Source organism: Nicotiana tabacum, chromosome 22 (assembly GCF_000715075.1).
Source record: "Nicotiana tabacum cultivar K326 chromosome 22, ASM71507v2, whole genome shotgun sequence".
Lineage (NCBI taxonomy): Eukaryota > Viridiplantae > Streptophyta > Magnoliopsida > Solanales > Solanaceae > Nicotiana > Nicotiana tabacum.
Genome location: NC_134101.1, coordinates 165,940,275 through 165,948,639, shown reverse-complemented (window position 1 = coordinate 165,948,639; position 8,365 = coordinate 165,940,275). Strand labels below are relative to the sequence as shown.

Sequence of the window (8,365 nt, the reverse complement as noted above, 5' to 3'; positions counted from 1 at the left end):
TTTTAGTAGCCAATGTTTACTGGTAATTAAATGGCCAGTAAAATCGTTTTAGTATTTCATAGGCCATGCAATTAGCAGCCTATATTTTGCCATTAAAACCCAATATTTTACTAGTAAAAGAGGACTTTCTAGTGGTAATTATAATGGCCGGTAGCACAAAAAATTAATAATATTTTTATTGTAAAATTGAGAGATTAGTCATGTCTATTTATATTCAATAATAATAATAATAATAATAAGCATGAGAAATTTTATCAAATTCACAACAAACAAAAATAACTATTAATCTATAATTTCAAAAGTGTTTTTTTGAGCAATAATTTATAAAGTGTCAACATGATAAAAAACTAAATTATTTAAATCCTATATTTAGTGTCATTTTGTGTCTAATAACTAGTGTTTGAAATAGCTACAACACTATACAATACACAGCGTATAAAAACTTCTTCAAACTCTTGATCAAAATAAAGTCTTCCGCATGCCAAATTTTGAACATCATGTACGACCTGAAATGATAAAATAAAGTAAATATCAACATGACTAGGTAATAAAATATAGTCTTATTTCTGAGTGATAACTTAATGTAACATTAAAAAAATTATGCACTTTTTACAAACAGTCTAATTGCAGTACCCATCAAATTACGAGCCATATGATTTTCTAATAGAATTGCTAATAGAACCACTTCTTCACGAAACCCCAGAAATCTTTACCTACTCTCATGAGCTCATCAACACTTTAGACTCCCTATAACAGTGATCCGATCGTTCAGTACCTACAATTGACCATACAGAAGCCAAGACATAAATTTTAGTCTCTTGCATAAACTCACAATATGCAAAATTTATAACAAAGAAACCAAAGGTAAATCATGAGAGCCATACAGGTGAATAACAAAGCGAAACTACTGAAATTTATTTATGTATGCAATACCATGGGGTTTGTTTAATTAATGTTCCTATATTCCACATTAAGTTTAATAAAAACACTTGATTGACTTTTCTCTACTAACGTGATTGATTGCCTAGAACCAATCTACGAAAGAAATTTAAACTATAATAATTCTACACAAGTAACGTGGCCTATGCTCACTTTTATATTAAAAAGATCAAATTCCAATAAGTCCGTCTCTGCTCTTCTCAAATGCAGAACATAAATCCTCATTTCACTTTGTTGTTGGGACCAATTTTATTTCAGCCATTGCGGTATGCAGACAACATCCCATTGTATGATTAAGATGACGACGACAACAACAACAATAACAGTAACAACATACCAAATGTAATCCTAAAAGTGAGGTTTGTAGAGTGTGGGGTATATACAAACCTTACCTATACCACGGATGAGATAGAGAGGTTATTTCCGATAGAGCCTTGGCTCGTTGTATAATTAAGAATTGCAACAAAATGCAAAGCTCATATTCAAATACATATACCAAAATAGAACAAGCTTGTACTACTAGTCCACAACGACATGAAATATTTAATAACATAAAACATGCTCCTCGAGTTTGAATCCCACTAATAACAGGAGCATAACACCAAATCTAAACAAAATAAATAATATAAGAGAAGTGTTGTAGCTCTTACTGGTCAAAATCTCAAATTTGATGATGATTTTCTTCATCTCTATCTTTATCCTCTCCCTTTCCTTTTTGTCATTTCGATTCATGTGATGATCTCTGTGATGACAATCATGATACTTCTCCCTTTCTTTATCTAATTTCCTACCCATGTACCGGTCTCTGCATATCCTCGTTCTTAAGCCAAATAAATCTTGTATATTCCATATATGAAATTTCACAATCACCTAGAGAAGTATTCATGAGTTACATCTCATCAAAGCAGATAAAAGATTTATTTGAACAATTAAAGGTAGTTCAAAGAAATAAACTTCAAATGGACCTCTAAGAGATAAATGCAGCATTCTATCGTAAGCTTAATCCCAACAAAGTTTCCAAAATCAGAACTTTCATTCTTTCTTTTTCTCTATTTCTTTTATTATTTGATAAAGATGGCGTACGGACCAGCTTTACAGCCTATTATAGCCTACAGGATGACATATGCTGAGTGTTGTAGTAAAATTCGAACTTGAAATCTCAAGGTTTTTCTTTCTATGTCTCAACTGCTCATTCACCTCTTAAAAGAACTTGACTTAAAAAAAATACATATGCTAGGTGAGAATAAGGATCGTGTCACATAAAGAAACCCAGCACCTGTAATCATCGGGTGCATTTCGAAAGATTTTGGGTTATCTTAACTGGCTTGCCAAGAAAAGACACGAGAAAAAAGTAAAAATTGCATAATGTCCATTTAACAACTGAATAAGTCATGTGACAATGTTAAAACAATAAATTATCTATCAAGAGTATCTGAGATTCCCAAGTTTATCTATAGATGATGGAGTACATTTCATCTTACCGGAATTGCCAAGTACTTAAATGAACCAAATAATCAATCCCATTTAGAAAATAGCATTCAACATTGATGTCCCACGGATCTAACACTTTAAGTAGCTTAAAGCTTTTCTGAATGAGGCTGAAATTACTATACGATTTGGTATGATCATCAATAGCAGCAACGACTAGTACAGAATATACTCGTTGACCAAAACGATTTGAGGATATACACTAATTCCATTTGGAATAAATGTAGAGCCGCCAATGCAAGTGCATTTCCAGACACAGAGAACTGGAATAGTTAGATCAAGCAAAATAATTACCATACCCATATAAAGTCTATGTGTCAAATGCTTGTAAATAAGAAAACGGACATGATAATATGATGTTCCTCGGTCATCACATCTTCTGGAACATCTTGTTGGTAAATACAATACCAAACTAAAATATACATTTTTCGAAGAAACCTACAAGTTTTGACTAATATTCTGAGACCATTGGAATCAACAACCAAGATATACACTTATAAATTCTCATATTACAAGTGAACATTGAAAGAATAGTAATAACAAAGAAGTATGTAAAGAAAAAATCCCTATTCATAGAATAATTCAAGTTCTAGAAAAATCTACTTCAATAATTCACACCTGAATTACGCAGCATTTTGAGCAATCCCCAATAGTATAGAAATTATTAACATATTTGAAATTCTAGAAATCAAAATATCAAAAACTAAAGGTCCTCCCATTTCAATAGAAAGTACATAGTGACAAAAAATAATAATTTGAAAAAATACCTTCCCGGCTTTCTCCATCACTTCCCTCATCTGTGTCTTCCTCTGTAATGCAAAAGAACAACCAACAGATCGAACTTCCTTGAGAGCAGAAAAAGAGGCACTACTGCCAACTTGGTTTGTGAGAAAGGAATGACAGAGAAAAAGTTCAGATGAGAGTTAGTTAGCATCCATGGTGGCTAATGGCCTTTACGATGGTGAGAAACAGGTGATATGTGGAGATAGACGTGAGGGATGGAAAAGGTAATCTATGAAATCAATATTTCAAAGAGGGAAAAGTTTGATTTTGATGGGAAAAAAAAGAATGGAGGGAATCTAAAAAAATTAGAGGTAAGATGAAATAATGAAAGAGGCTTCGTATTGCGTTGTATGGCTTTTACTGACCATTCATTTCAATTGTCGGAGAGAATAACTTATTCCTGACAAATATTCATTTGCCACTAAATAGCTAGGTTTAAATAATACATTAGCGGCAATTAACGAATCGTCAGTAAATAATTGCAACTAAAAGCTTATTTTCTAGTAGTGAATAAATCGGCTCTAATCTCAAAACCACTAAGAGCAACCAAACATGACCGATAAATGCGGTCAACAATAAGAGAATCTCCCATAGGAGTAGAAACATAAATATGAGAACTCAAAGAATCCCGAAGTATAACCAAATACGGAGCAAAATAAGAAGACACATAAGAATAAGTGGAGCCTGGATCGAATAGAACTGATGCATCTCTATTAAAAACCAGTACAATACCTGTGATGACAGTATCGGACGCAACAACCTAGGTACAGGCAGGAAGAGCATAGTATCTGGCCTGGCCTTCCCCCTCTAGGGCGGCCTCTACCTCCCCAACCTCCACCTCTAGCTGGCTGAGCAGGTGGGGTAGCAACTGGAGCTATAACCATAGCCTAAGAACTCTGCGGGGCACGCTGTGGCTGAGAAGTCTGTGGAGGAGAACTCCTCCCAAGTCTAGGGAAATCCCTCACCACGTGGCGTGTGTCACCATACTCAAAGCAAGCCCTGGTAGGATACGGCAGTTGTGACTGGCTCGGGCCAAGTCTGCTCGATTGATCTCTGAAAGCACCCCACGCAGGAGAAACATTAGACACTGGAGGTGCATAATAAGCCTCTTGAGGCCTAGGAAGAGCTGGAATACCACTGGCTGCTAGAAGAGCTGAATGAACGGGGTGACTCATATAACCCCTACCATGACGACCTACAGCTGGGGCACGGGCACCAGAGTGGCCTGACTCTCGAGACCTCTTGGCCTCCCTCTCCTCTCTATCCCTAGCATGCATTCCCTCAATCCTCCTAGCAATGTTCACCACCTGCTGATAAGAAATATCCATCTCCAACTCATGAGCCATGCTAGACCTGATGCTGGGAATAAGCCCCTCAATAAATCGGTGAACCCTCTCGCGAACAGTAGAAACCAAGGCTGCGGTATGTCTAGCCAAGCTAGTGTAACGGACAGCATACTCCAAGACAGTCATAGTACCCTGACACAAATGCTCAAACTCTACATGCCATGCGTCCCTGAGGCTCTGAGAACATACTCTCTTAGGAACATATTTGAAAACTGAGTCCAAGTGAGGGAAGCAGCCTCATCCGGACTGTCTAACTCATAGGTGCGCCACCACTCATAAGCAGCTCCTCAAAGCTGGAAGGTAGTGAAAGAAACCCCGCTCGATCCTGATACACCCATAGTATGGAGAATACAGTAGCACTCATCTAGAAATCCCAGAGCATCATCCGATACTAGACCCCTGAATATAGGAGGCTTGTACTTCTTGAACCTCTCAAGCCTCAACTGCTCATCCTCGGAAACTGCTGCCCTATCCTCGGGCTGACCTGGAACTGCAGGCTATATAGGAATAATCTCTGGGACCTTATCAACATGCACTCGTTGCTCAGGAGTGTAGGCGGCGGGAGTCTGTGCTCCTCCCCCGGCCTGAGATATAGTTGCAGCAAGGGGAAGCAACCTTGCCTGAGCCAGAGTAGTGTACATGCTCATGAACTACATAAGAGTCTCCTAGAGAGCTGGAGTAGTAGTAGCAGTAGACGTATAAGGTGCCTAGAATCCAGCTGGAACTGCTGGTGGCTCCTCGGTGGTAGCTCGCGCGGGTGCTCTGGCTGCACCGCGTGCGTGCCCTCAGCCTCTACCCCGGCCTCTAACGACTGCAGTAGGGGCACGGGTGCCTGATCATCTCGGGTAGCACGTGTCCTCACCATCTGTGAGAGAATAGAAGACAGAAGTTTAGAGTTGTGATATCAAAGTCTCGCACGAAAAGGAAATCAAATGAAGTGAAATTTTCCTAACAGTTACATAGCCTCTCGTAGATAAGTACAGATATCTCCGTACCGATCCGCGAGACTCTAATAAACCAGCTTGTGATTCATGACTCCTATGAACCTAGAGCTCTGATACCAACTTGTCACGACCCTGGTTCTCCCTCTATGAACTGTCATGACGGCACTTAGTCTCTACGACTAGGTAAGCCTAACATTGCGAAAAAGGAAACAATTGCGGAAAGAAAATAATTAAAAACTGATATAACAAAATGAAATAGTGTTTACAACCCGGCATATAACAGTACAAAATCTCAACCTAACACTCCCAAAATTCGGAACCCCATGAATCACAAGCTAAGAGTTTACATAAAAAGCTCTAACTCCAGAATTATCTATTAACAAGGAAAATACAGAAGGGCTATACTAGTACTGAGAATAGAAAGGGAATCTTCGGTTTGCGGATGCGGCATATATACCTCAAAGTCTCTATGAAAGCGCATCACCTCAAGTGTGATAAGACTGAGTGGAAGTACCTGGATCTGCACATGAAAAACATGCGCATAAAGGGTATGAGTACACCAGAACGGTACTCAGTAAGTGCCAAGCCTAACCTCGGTCGGGTAGTGACGAGGAAGGCCAGGACCCTACTGAGGTTAAACAAAAATACAAGGTATAACAGTATATAATAAGACAATATAATTAAGTGCAACAGTAAGAAATAACACAAGATAGAAAGAACAACATCAATTATAATAGAGACCAGATAATCACAGAAAGAAATACAACTCAACATGAAAATAACAATCGGGGATCTCTCGGTATCCCGAGGATCTCTTAGTATCCTCAATAGGTGTGTTGGGGATCTCTCAATATCCCGAGGATCTCTTAGTATCCTCAATATATATGCTGGGAATCTCTCGGTATCCCAAGGATCTCTTAGTATCCTCAATATGTGCTAGGGATCTCTTGGTATCCCGCACTACAATCCAAATCAATATATATATATGTGTGTGTGTGTGTATGTGTGTGTGTGTGCAGGGGATCTCCCAGGATACCGTCTCGTAGTCCCAAAGTAAACACGCAACAACAACACGAAGAATACTCAATTAAATTCAATTTCACACCAAGGAAAAACAGGTATTTCTAACCTAGCATGCTTCACATAGTCCAAATAAGGCAGTTTGAGCAAATAAAGCAATTAAGACAATTAGGCATGATTCCCTAAGCTAGTAGCGGGCTTAAATTGCAAGTAGAATAAACAGGAAAGGAAAACACAATTAAAGTTACTTAATGAAAACAGAATTTTCAACAATTAGCACAAGTATGCACTCGTCACCTCACGCACAAGGCATTTCAATTATCAACAATACCAAATTCTAAGGGGCGTTTCCCCCACACAAGGTTAGACAAGCAATTTACCTCGAACCGGCTCAAAATCAACCCGAACCACGTTCTTGCCATGAGTACTCGACTCCAAATGGCCCAAATCAATTCAATTCGATTGCATAATGCAAATAACACATTAAGTAACTAATTCAACTAATAAATTCTAAGCTAATACGCGAAATTAGGTAAAATGACCAAAATGCCCTCTGGGCTCACGTCTCGGAATCAGGTAAAATTTACATTTTCAGAATCTTCATACTCTCACGAGTCTACCATACCAAAATTATCCAAATCTAATGCCAAATCCCCAATAATAACTCGAAATTTAGGTCTCAGAACTTTTCCCCAATTTTCCACCATAAATTCGAAATTAAAGGATGAATTTAAGTGTAGATTCATGGAAATTAGTCTAAACCGAGTAGGAATTACTTACCCAAATCGCACAGGTGAAAATCTCTTCAAAAATCAAAATTTCCCGAGCTCCCAAGTCCAAAATATGAATTATAGCTTAAACCATCAAATTTGGGTTTTTAAAATCTGCCCAGGTATTTCCTTCTTCGCGAACGCGGAAGGACCCTCACGTTCGCGAAGTACAACTCCTCTTGGGTCCATATTTCCTTCATCGCGAATGCGATGTCCTACTCGCGAACGCAATGCACAATTTCCTCCTCCTACGCGAACGCGGAACTACCCTCACGAACGTGTAGGCATAAGACCTCCCAACTTCGTGAACGCGGAAGTACCTTCATGAACGTGAAGCATTAAACCTCCCCCATCCCCAGCTCCTCTTCGCGAATGCGAGACCCCACTCGTGAACGCAAAGAAGGAAACCAGAACTGGGCTGCTGCAATTTTCTGCAATTTTTCTAAGTTCCAAAATGACCCGTTGAGCATCTGAAATACACATGAGGCCCCCGGGACCTCAACCAAACATGACAATGATTCCTAAAACATTATTCAAACTTATTCCAATCTTCTAGACATTCAAAACAGTATCTAAATACCAATTTAACATTGGATTCAAGCCTAAGAACTCCTAAACTCTCAAATTACGCTTTTGATAAAAAAAAGTCTATCAAACCTCGTCCGAATTACCTTTTCAACACTATGGAGCTACTCGAACTTCCGGAATTCCATTCCGACCTCGATATCAAAATCTCACTATCGAACCGGAAACATCAAAAATTTAGCTTTCGGCATTTCAAGCCTAAATAAGCTACGGACCTCCAAAACACAATCTGAACACGCTCCTAAACCCGAAATCACCCAATGGAGCTAACGGAACCGATGGAATTCCATTCCGAGGCCGTCTTTACACTACTCCGACTACGGTCCAAATTCTAAAGCTTAAGCTCTCATTTAGGGACTAAGTGTCCCAAACACTCCGGAACTCAAAACCAAACATCCCGGCGAATCAAAATAGAAGAAACAAACTCGGGGAAAGCAGTTAATAGGGGATCGGGGCGTTAATTATTAAAACGACCGGCCGGGTCGTTACA

General features: G+C 38.9%; 1 long non-coding RNA gene across 1 annotated transcript; it reads right to left on the bottom strand.

Moving 5' to 3' along the window:
• Nucleotides 1-342: 342 nt before the first annotated feature.
• On the bottom strand, nucleotides 343-3,592 carry LOC107784115 (uncharacterized). The gene is made up of 4 exons (XR_001647628.2): nucleotides 3,195-3,592; nucleotides 1,590-1,809; nucleotides 714-775; nucleotides 343-506 (listed from the first exon to the last, which is right to left on the bottom strand). It is a non-coding gene; the product is annotated as an uncharacterized LOC107784115 (long non-coding RNA).
• Nucleotides 3,593-8,365: the final 4,773 nt, after the last annotated feature.